Below are 12,249 nucleotides of genomic sequence, written 5' to 3'. Positions count from 1 at the left end.
CCTGTCATTTACAGAGTGATCTCGCAAGATTACGCTTTGCTCTGCTGTAAGTACCACAGAAACGTTAACGAAGTGCAGGGATTGTGAATAGACATCCCGTCCTGTCTGGAAGGAATGTCTATTCACTGTCTATGCTGGGTTAGCAAGAAAAAGGAGTCTCCACGGGCGCTGCTGCACTTCAATTAACAAATCAATACATGAGTAATGATGAGTGATACGAGATTAAATAATAGAGATTTATTAATATAATGAGGCTACGCGTTTCAATGCCGTACTGGCATCTTCATCAGGCCATTAAAAATCATACAAAGTTCACTGTTTAAATAACCATACTATTAAGTAAAAAAAACCGCCAATGTGACCGAGGTCAGAGTGCTCCAATGACGTCATAGGTCAAGGTTTGGATCTAAAATATAAATATTCGCAAAAGCAATGAGTAGTTAGACATATAAAAGAAGGAAAACAATATCTTGCAATAATAAAAGAAAAAACAGTAAGTATCCGCAAAAATGACATAATAATATGATGAAGCACATTTAAACTAAAACACGGCGTACAAAACATCCAAAAGGATGCTAAACATAGAGACATCCATTAGGATGCCAGAGAAACATCCATTTGGATGTCAAAGGACCCAAACATCCATTTGGATGCGTAAGTTAATAAACATCCATTTGGATGCAACAGAAACATCCATTTGGACTCAAAGAGCAGCAGCTTTCATTTGGGTACACACAATGCATCTATTTAGATGCTAAATGAGAGGACATCAATAAGGTGTCCAACTAAACAGACTACAGCGAATGTACAATTATATATACAGTAAGATGAAGCAGCAACAGATAGATTAAGAAGAGAAGAGAACAGTATCGGCACATGTAGAAACTGGACAAAAGACATCATACAGCAAAAAACTACATTATAAAAATTAAATAAAAAGGTTAGTATATAAAAATAGTGAGCACTAAAAGTTATATATATATGTAAAAAAGTTAATATAATAAAATTACATTTCAATACCGGCCTTGAGTCCTGGCAGCAGCAGCACCTATATTTCTCATTGCCCATTAGCATCCTACACCAGGTTAGTAGCATTGCAATTATATACTACTTCTTGCCTGGGTAATCTGCACTATGTGGCCCCGTGTTTTCTGTTTTTCCATATATTCACTGTCTAAACACTTAGTATAAGACAGCACATAGTGAACAACGCAGTGTCACTATGCGCTGTCTAAATGAATGGAGAGAAGTGCATGATGCTGATTGGTCAGCGTCATACACTCCTCTGTACAACGCCCACTTGGTCTAAAGTAAAAACACGCCCACTTGGGCATTAAGAAACTCATTAGCATAAATCTAAAATCGCTCCTAACGTGGTAAAAATAGATCGTTTTTCTAAATAAAAAGCACTGCTGTCACCTACATTATAGCGCCGATCTCCTTATGTAAGAGATAGGGCACTTATAATGTGGTGATAGAGTCTCTTTAAGCTTAAACTACTGTTATGCTGTTTAATAATTCTTCGCACAAGTCAAAGTAAAAGTATCTGTTTATAACGTGTTACTTTCTAAAATTCTACCAGTGCATTAGAAGTAAAGGAAAGGGTGTTGGTAATCAGTTTCTTGTTTTTGACTTTAGTTTATTTTCTTTACAGTCCCTCAAGAAGTGCTACGGTCAATGTTCATTATAATGTAAAACCTTCCTAAGAGAAAAGCTATTCTTCACAAGTCCAAGGACTGGCTCTTTTGTAATCTGAATAATTAATTCCTTCTAAAGTTGTCACATGGACAATTGAAAAATCTAATGCAGAGAACATTTGTATGGAATAACTCCACCCAGATCTAAACATTTAGTTGGGGGAGTAATTGCATAAGATTAGAACAATCACAAAATACCGCTTAATCTTTCTTTAGAACATGGCTCGCTGTGGGCGATCTGTCAATCAGATAATAAAGATGCAGAGGATAGTATTATTTCATGACTACACCCAGAATTAAACACGTTTTATGTAACATTGCATAAACTAAATCCTGTCCCCCAATTATCAACTATTTCAACTGGTATCTTGAGGCATAAAAATTAGGCCAAGAACTAAACTTATATCTAGCCCTACAAAAAAAAATTGTATGAACTCCTTTATGAATCTTTAAGAAGTACTTAAAGGATTAGTAAAACTTTGAATTGCCTATGTCCTGAAAGTACGGAAATGTTATTGGTCTGTCATCTGATCTAATGTGGAAATATACGTGATAGAGCAGCAATTCTAGAATGTTGGGTGCTTCACTCCTATATTTTTTCAGGTTATTGGAGGTTCAAGATGGTCCTACTCATAATGGACTATTTTAACTTTGCTGTATTTCATGTTGCATTATTTAATGTAGCCATTGATAAATTCATTGATATATGATTTAGTGAGGTAATAAAACTAAAGATACTAAAAATGAAAGCTGGTTTCCAGTATCCCTGCATATTGAGACTTATTTGACTTAAGGGGTAAAAATAATTAAGCATCAGGTTTCCATTTGTTTCGTTTTTATAGTGAGTAGAATAGTGTAGTAGGCTAAGCTATCCTGAGTGCCACAAATTTTAATGAAATTGATGCTAACTAATCATGAAAATCCCATTGAAATCAATGGGACCATTTCTAGACCTAATTTTAACCAATAGGCTGGACAGGATATCAAAAGTACAGGTTGGGGGCCACCTAGGTAATAGTTTCCAAAACATAATACGTTTTACTGTATCCTTTAATAAGATGTTTAGTAGAGGATCTACAAAAACACTAAACTTTGAAAAGGCCAATATTCATGGGCTAAGGGATGACCTTGGGCATCTTTAAAAGCCCCTTACAAAGGTCCTATAAAAAAATATATACCTTATAGGAATAAACAAGCTAGAAACAAGATGAAACAAATGTGGTTAAAATGAACAGTAAGGGGGTCAATAAATGATAAAAAGAAAGCGTACAAACTACTAAAGCAGGACGTTAGTGATGAGGCATTATATAATTAGGAAGTAAAAAATGAATTGTGTAAAAGACAAATAAAGGCAGCAAAGATTGAGACTCGTTGCCAAAGAAAGTAGAAATAACCCAGAAATATTTTTCAAATACATAAATAATAAGAAACTGAAAGTGTTCGCCCTCTCAACAATAATCTGGCTATAATGGTAGAGGAGGATGAGGAAAAGTCCAATCTACTAAATGCCTTTTTCTCTACTGTATTTACACAGGGAAATCCAATGTCAGGTGACATTATTAGGGATAAAGTAAATTCTCCATTAAATGTCACCTGCTTAAACCAGCAAGAGGTGCAGCGCTGCCTTAAGAACACTAAAATAGACAAATCACCGGGTCCGGATGGTATACACCCCCACGTTCTGCAGGAATTAAGTACCATGCTAGACAGACCCTTATTTCTGCTGTATAAGGATTCTATCATGACTGGATCTGTTCCACAGGACTGACGCATAGCAAATGTGGTGCCAATATTCAAGAAGGGGTCAAAAAGTGATCCCGGAAATATAGACCTGTAGTTTAACCTCCATTGTGAGTAAAATATTTAAGGGTCTTCTAAGAGATGCTATTCTCGAGTGTCTCAATGCAAATAAACTGTTGACGCAGGATCAGCATGGGTTTATGAGGGATCGGTCCTGTCAGACCAATCTGATTAGCTTCTATGAAGAGGTAAGTTAAGTTCTAGACTGGACCTGGGTGTGGATGTGGTGTACCTATGTAGAGTTTTCAAAGGCGTTTGATACTGTGCTGCATAAAAGGTTTGTATATAAAATGAAACTCCTGGGACTGGGGGAAAATTTTTGTAATTGGGTTAACAACTGGCTCAGTGATAGAAAACAAAGGGTGGTTGTCACGACTGTGGGGTATGCGGACCCACTGGCCCGCTCAGCCATAACAGAGTAGCAGCTGGTCAAATGGAAAGTCTATGACAGACACTAGGACGAGAGTACTTGGGTAGCTGACTTGTGCCTGATATCGGAAGCAGGCTTGTACCGGACTATCAGATGCAGGCTTGCTGGATAACCAGACTTGAACACTGAAGTCGTCTCAGACAATTGACATGGACACTGGACTTGAACAATGAAGTCGTCTTGGCAACTTAACTTGAAACGGACACTGGACACGGATAGTGCAGTCGTCTCTGACACTTGACTTGGCTCAGATACAGGACACAGATACGGAAATACAGGATACAGGATACAGCTAGGGAGCCATTGCAGACAAATGCTGGGAAAGACACAACATTGCTCAAGCAAAGAGCTAGTGGGCAGGGCTCCTTTTAAAGTCTAGGGTGTGCTGGGATAAGTTGGGGTCTATATTCCTGGTGCGCACACGTACCCTACGGTCACAGAGGGGTGGAGAGAGCAGAGTGCGCCAGCGTCGCAAAGCCGGGAGATGCCGGCACAGAGGACAAAGAGGCCAGCGGCTGCTGGGGTGAGTGAGACCAGCGGCCGCCAGCGCTACAGTGTTTATTAATCCTACATCCTTAGAGTGGGTCACAGTTACCAGTGGGATTCCACAGGAGTCAGTATTGGACACTCCTCTTTTTAATATGTTTATTAATGACCTTGTAGAGGTTTCATAGAGTATAATGTCAGTATTTGCAGATGATACTAAGCTCTGTAAAGTATTCAAAACAGAAGGGGATAATGTAATACTACAGAGGGATTTGGGGAAGCTGGAGGTTTGGGCAGAAAAATTAGAAATGACGTTTAATGTGGATAAATGTAAGGTTATGTACTTGGGCCGAGGAAACAAATTTTACAATTATGCATTAAATGGTAAAACACTGGGTAAAACTACTACTGAAAAAAAATTGGGGATTTTGGTGGACAGTACATTTACCTTTAGCAACAGGTGCCAGGCAGCTGCTGCCAAGGCAAATAAAATCATGGGATGCATCAAAAGAGGCATAGATGCTCATGACAAGATCATACAAATCACTAGTCAGACGACATGTGGAATATTGAATCCGGCTCCGCAGATACCTGGCAAACACCTAATTTTGTTAGGAGCTGTGGGCAGGACAGCCTGAGTCCACTAGAGTGTGATCCATGGCTAATTAGTGTTTCTCCAATCTGGTTTGTAGAGTGGGGATACATCTGTTTCTAAGAAAGTTGGGTGACACCTAATGCGGCCAACATTACAACCCCTACAGCTGTTGTCACATAGTTGTCCCCGATCGATGAATAGCAAATCTCCCAAGTAATGCAGCAATACGGTGGTTGAAAATTATTGCTGCATAACTAACTAAATTTGCTAGTTATAGAAAGTTTGAATTAATAATGGCAACCCTTTGTTATTTTTGAAAACAGATGTAAGGAAACAAATGTAATTAAGAAAGGAATTGTTCGAATTTTTTTGCAACTCAACGGAAGAGAGTCAGGGACTTATAGTAAAATCTCTTCTGACATTTCTGAGTAGTGGGGATGCCACTTATGGTGGTTATGTTCAGAAAATAAACATATTCTATTTAGACCATATTGATGATATGTCTTATGTGTGCAATGATAACAACAAAGTAAAGATGCAGGGTGGGTCCTCTGAAAATGTTTCTCTGGTGGGTCCAAAGAACCAAGGCAGTTCGACACTGCCTCTATTCCACCATCATCCATTGATGATGACCAAATATCTTGTGTTAGAATATAGTGAGGCACTGATAAGAGATGTTTCAGATTATGCACCTGAATAAAAACAGGAGAAAAATATTTTATACTTTGATGCACATGACCAGTGGCGGATTAAGTAGACCATAGGCCCTGGACTGTTCCACAAACTTGTGCCCCCCTTCCCCACCGCCACTCAGCCGTGTCTATAGTGAATACCACCTTTCTGTACGAGCATTGACAAATGGTTGTTACGATTCCCCTTGTGAAAGGGCCGTGTCCCTACATACTGACAGTCTCCAACCATCGCTGACAGTATCACACAGTTCAAGGAAACTTCCTCTTGACAATGGGAATGTAACACGCATTTGTCTATTAGTCCTGGGTACACAGAGATATGTAGAATACAAGGATTACCTGCAACAGACATGTCAGGAGAGGTGACAGATCCCCTATAGATCCAGTGACTCACAAGTGACGTCTTCTTTGATGGTAGCCGTTTTCTTTTCTTCTCCATCTGACACAGACCGCTATGGCGACTTCTCCTGGTGAGACATCTTTGCCCATCACTTCTGCAGCCATTTCCAGCCTCTATAGAAACACACAAATTTAGACACCAAGGCCCAGGACCATACATGAAAGGGGTTGTCTGGGCACAGACCGTTTTTTATACTGATGACCTATCTAAGTGCCCGGACAACCCGTTTTACTCAGACTAATAAATTTGCACCCCAGACTAGATCATAGAATACATACAGACCCCAGACCTTCTAAACTATTGCAGTCCCCAGACCAGACCCCCCTAAACTAATACAGACCGCAGAACAAGCACCCTGCATAAATACAGACCTCAGACCCCTAAATAAAGAACCATAAACTAATACAGACTCCAGACTAGACCCCTAAATACAGATGCAAGACCTGACCCCCTAACCTAATAATGACCCCCAGACCTGACTCCCTTAATACAGACCCCAGACCATACCCCCTTAATACAGACCCCAGACCAGACCCCCTAAACTAATACAGACCCCTAAATAAAGAACCATAAACTAATACAGACTCCAGACCAGACCCCTAAATACAGACCCCAGACCAGACCCCCTAAATACAAAAACCAGACCGCCTAAATACAGACACCAGACCTCAAACTAATACAGACCCCAGACCTGACCCCTACACTAATAATGACCCCAGACCTGACTCCCTTAAGTAATACAGACCCCAGACCAGACCCCCTATTCTAATACAGAACCCAGACCACACCCCTAAATAAAGACCCCTAAACTAATACAGACCCTAGAACACACCCCTAAATAGACCCTATAAACAAATACAGACCCCAGACCAGACCCCCAAATTCAGACCCCTAAATAAAGACCCCTAAACTAATACAGACCCTAGAACAGGCCCGCTAAATAGACCCTATAAATTAATACAGACCCCAGACCAGACCCCCTAAATACAGACTTCAAACTAATACAGACCCCCTAAATACTGACCCCAGACCCCTAAATATACAGAGCCTAAACCCCTTAAACTGATACAAACCCCAGACCAGACCCCCTAAATACAGACCCCTTAAACTAATACCAGAGGCGTAGCTAGGTTCTCCAGCACCCGGGGCAAAGATTCAGTTTGGCGCCCCCCCCAACCTCTTTCCCGACATCTCCTTCCCCCTCGCCGTGTTTGTTTTCTCTACCAATCGACGTGTCATTTCTTTTTATGTAACGCGAGCATAAAATTATTTGTACATTTCACAAGCAATATGGTTCAATATGGTTCTATACACAACACCAGAACCAAGATCAGTACATATATACAGCCCCAGAACCAAGCTCGGTACATATATACAGCCCCAGCACAAATACAGCTCAATTTAGTGCAACCCCTGCCGTATAGGTTTGTACGGCGTAAAACTACAGCTCCCAGCATGGCCTGAACAATGGTAAGGATATGCTGGGAGATGCCGTTTCACAAAAAATAAATCCTATCATAATCATACCACCCATCATCTCGCTGCAGATCATACAGTGCTGATTAGAGGCAGAATAAACATTTACATTAAGTGACTCACCGGTGACATCTCAGATTCTAGTTATTTTTCTCCATTTGGTCCAGACCTCTATGATGACTTCTCCCGGTCACAGCCCATTTCTGCAGTTTGCCGCTCACATGTCTTCAGCTTCTCACTTTTCCAACATTTCTGCACCTATAAATAAATATAAAGTTATCATTATACCACACACTACGCCCCTAAATATAATAGCACCATACACTGCACCTCTAATTATAATAGCACCATACACCATGTCCCACACATACACACACACACACTGTGCCCCCTGTAGATAGTGCCTGCCATAGAGCCCCCTGTAGATAGTGCCTGCCTTAGAGCCCCCTGTAGATAGTGCCTGCCATAGAGCCCCTGTAGATAGTGCCCCCATATAGACCACCCCTGTATATAGTGTCCCACAAATAACTCCCCCTATAGTGCTCTACAGATAGCCCACCACTGTATATAGCCCCCTGTAGATATAGCCCACCCCTGTATATAGAGCTCTACAGATAGCCCAACCATGTATGTAGCCCCCCTGTAGATATAGCCCACCCCTGTATATAGTGCTCTACATATAGTGTTTCACAGATAGCCCACCCCTGTATATAGCCCCCCCTTGTATATAGTGCTCCACTAGATAGTCCACCCCTGTATATAGTGCTCCACAGATAGCCCACCCCTGTATATACTATATACAAGGGTGGGCTATCTGTGGAGCACTATATACAGGGGTGGTCTATAAGTACAAGGGGGCTATATACAGGGGTGGGCTTTCTGTGGAGCACTATAGGGGGAGCTATTTGTGGGATACTATATACAGGGGTGGGCTATATCTACAGGGGTGGGCTATATCTACAGGGGGACCATATCTACAGGGGGACCATATCTACAGGGCTGGGCTATACACAGGGGGGCTATATCTACAGGGGTGGGCTATACACAGGGGGGCTATATCTACAGGGGTGGGCTATACACAGGGGGGCTATATCTACAGGGGTGGGCTATACATAGGGGGGCTTTATACAGGGGGAATATATCTACAGGGGGCTATATCTACAGGGCGACTATATCTACAGGGGGGCTATATACTGGGGTGGGCTATCTATGGAGCACCATATACAGGGGTGGGCTATATCTACAGGGGGCTATATACTATATAGCCCACCCCTGTATATGGTGCTCTATAGACAGCCCACCCCAGTATATAGCCCCCTGTAGATATAGTCCCCCTGTATATAGCCCCCCTGTAGATATAGTCCCCCTGTATATAGCCCCCCTGTAGATATAGTCCCCCTGTATATAGCCCCCCTGTAGATATAGTCCCCCTGTATATAGCCCCCCTGTAGATATAGTCCCCCTGTAGATATAGTCCCCCTGTAGATATAGTCCCCCTGTAGATATAGTCCCCCTGTATATAGCCCCCCTGTAGATATAGTTCCCCTGTATATGACCCCCCTGTAGATATAGTCCCCCTGTATATAGCCCCCCTGTAGATATAGTCCCCCTGTATATAGCCCAGCAGATATAGTCCCCCTGTATATAGCCCAGCCCTGTAGATATAGTCCCCCTGTATATAGCCCCCCTGTAGATATAGTCCCCCTGTATATAGCCCAGCAGATATAGTCCCCCTGTATATAGCCCAGCCCTGTAGATATAGTCCCCCTGTATATAGCCCAGCAGATAGTCCCCCTGTATATAGCCCCCCTGTAGATATAGTCCCCCTGTATATAGCCCAGCAGATATAGTCCCCCTGTATATAGCCCAGCAGATATAGTCCCCTTGTATATAGCCCCCTGTAGATATAGTCCCCCTGTATATAGCCCCCCTGTAGATATAGTCCCCCTGTATATAGCCCCCCTGTAGATAAAGTCCCCCTGTATATAGCCCAGCAGATATAGTCCCCCTGTATATAGCCCAGCCCTGTAGATATAGTCCCCCTGTATATAGCCCAGCAGATAGTCCCCCTGTATATAGCCCCCCTGTAGATATAGTCCCCCTGTATATAGCCCAGCAGATATAGTCCCCCTGTATATAGCCCAGCAGATATTCCCCCTGTAGATATAGTCCCCCTGTATATAGCCCGGCAGATATAGTCCCCCTGTATATAGCCCAGCCCTGTAGATATAGTCCCCCTGTATATAGCCCAGCAGATAGTCCCCCTGTATATAGCCCCCCTGTAGATATAGTCCCCCTGTATATAGCCCAGCAGATATAGTCCCCCTGTATATAGCCCAGCAGATATAGTCCCCCTGTATATAGCCCAGCAGATAGTCCCCCTGTATATAGCCCTCCTGTAGATATAGTCCCCCTGTATATAGCCCAGCAGATATAGTCCCCCTGTATATAGCCCAGCCCTGTAGATATAGTCCCCCTGTATATAGCCCAGCAGATAGTCCCCCTGTATATAGCCCCCTGTAGATATAGTCCCCCTGTATATAGCCCAGCAGATATAGTCCCCCTGTATATAGCCCAGCAGATATAGTCCCCCTGTATATAGCCCCCCTGTAGATATAGTCCCCCTGTATATAGCCCAGCCCTGTAGATATAGTCCCCCTGTATAAAGCCCAGCAGATAGTCCCCCTGTATATAGCCCCCCTGTAGATATAGTCCCCCTGTATATAGCCCAGCCCTGTAGATATAGTCCCCCTGTATATAGCCCAGCAGATATAGTCCCCCTGTATATAGCCCAGCAGATAATCCCCCTGCATATAGCCCCCCTGTAGATATAGTCCCCCTGTATATAGCCCAGCAGATATAGTCCCCCTGTATATAGCCCAGCAGATATAGTCCCCCTATATATAGCCCCCCTGTAGATATAGTCCCCCTGTATATAGCCCCCCTGTAGATATAGTCCCCCTGTATATAGCCCAGCCCTGTAGATATAGTCCCCCTGTATATAGCCCCCCTGTAGATATAGTCCCCCTGTATATAGCCCAGCAGATATAGTCCCCCTGTATATAGCCCAGCCCTGTAGATATAGTCCCCCTGTATATAGCCCAGCAGATATAGTCCCCCTGTATATAGCCTCCCTGTAGATATAGTCCCCCTGTATATAGCCCAGCAGATATAGTCCCCCTGTATATATAGTCCCCCTGTATATAGCCCCCCTGTAGATATAGTCCCCCTGTATATAGCCCAGCAGATATAGTCCCCCTGTATATAGCCCAGCAGATATAGTCCCCCTCTATATATAGCCCCCCTGTATATAGCCTCCCTGTAGATATAGTCCCCCTGTATATAGCCCAGCTGATATAGTCCCCCTGTATATAGCCCAGCAGATATAGTCCCCCTGTATATAGCCTCCCTGTAGATATAGTCCCCCTGTATATAGCCTCCCTGTAGATATAGTCCCCCTGTATGTAGCCCAGCAGATATAGTCCCCCTGTATATATAGTCCCCCTGTATATAGCCCCCCTGTAGATATAGTCCCCCTGTAGATATAGTCCCCCTGTAGATAGCCCAGCAGATATAGTCCCCCTGTATATAGCCCAGCAGATATAGTCCCCCTGTATATATAGTCCCCCTGTATATAGCCTCCCTGTAGATATAGTCCCCCTGTATATAGCCCAGCAGATATAGTCCCCCTGTATATATAGTCCCCCTGTATATAGCCCCCCTGTATATATAGTCCCCCTGTATATAGCCCAGCCCTGTAGATATAGTCCCCCTGTATATAGCCCAGCCCTGTAGATATAGTCCCCGTGTAGATAGACACCCCCCGTAGATAAAGTCCCCTGTGTAGACAAAGTCCCCCCCCCCCGCAGATACAGCCACACACTTCTATTACAATTTAAAAAATATATATATATATTTCAAACTCACCTTATTCCCGCTCCCACGCCGTCCGGCAGCCATGGAGACCTGCTCTCTTCTGCGCAGGTCTCCAGGGGGTTGAACGTGGCGTCTATGAAAGGCGCTGATTGGCTGGGCAGGATGACTTTCCCTGCCAGTCAGTCAGCGCCTTTCATCGACGGAAGCGTCACTGGTACAAAAGGTACCAGTCGCTTCATTCGTGGAGAGGCGCTGAATGGCCGGGCACGGAACGTGCCCTGTCATTCATTGCTTCTAATTGTACCTGTGTCCTTGCGACACAGGTACAATTATAGTGCAGGAGGAAAGGGCGCTGGCGCCCCCCTCTGAACCGCGCCCGGGGCACATGCCCCGCTTGCCCCCCCCTAGCTACGCCCCTGCTAATACAGTCACCAAACCTCCTAAATACAGTCCTAAACCAGGCCCCCTAAATACAAACCCCAACACCTGACCCCCTAAATACATACTCCTTAAACAAATCCATCCCCTTATTCTTACATAGCAGCTCACCTCAGTCTTCTCTGTGGAGTCTTGCTGCTGCTGCTGCTGCTGCTGTTGCTGCTGCTCATGGAGCTGCGGTCATGTGACCAGCAGGTCTCTAAGCAATAGTGAGAACTTCAGGACTGCAAGGACATTCCCCACCTTAAAACCAACTTACCATGTGCCTATTACCCTTTTATCTTGTCTGTAAATAAAACCAAAGACACCTTGTGTGGTAAAGTGGAAGTGGCCACAGCTTTATTATTTAACAACATCAT

The sequence above is a fragment of the Rhinoderma darwinii genome, chromosome 11 (genome assembly GCF_050947455.1).
Source record: "Rhinoderma darwinii isolate aRhiDar2 chromosome 11, aRhiDar2.hap1, whole genome shotgun sequence".
Classification (NCBI taxonomy): domain Eukaryota; kingdom Metazoa; phylum Chordata; class Amphibia; order Anura; family Rhinodermatidae; genus Rhinoderma; species Rhinoderma darwinii.
The sequence above is the reverse complement of the archived record's forward strand: the minus strand, read 5'-3'. Positions refer to the sequence as shown.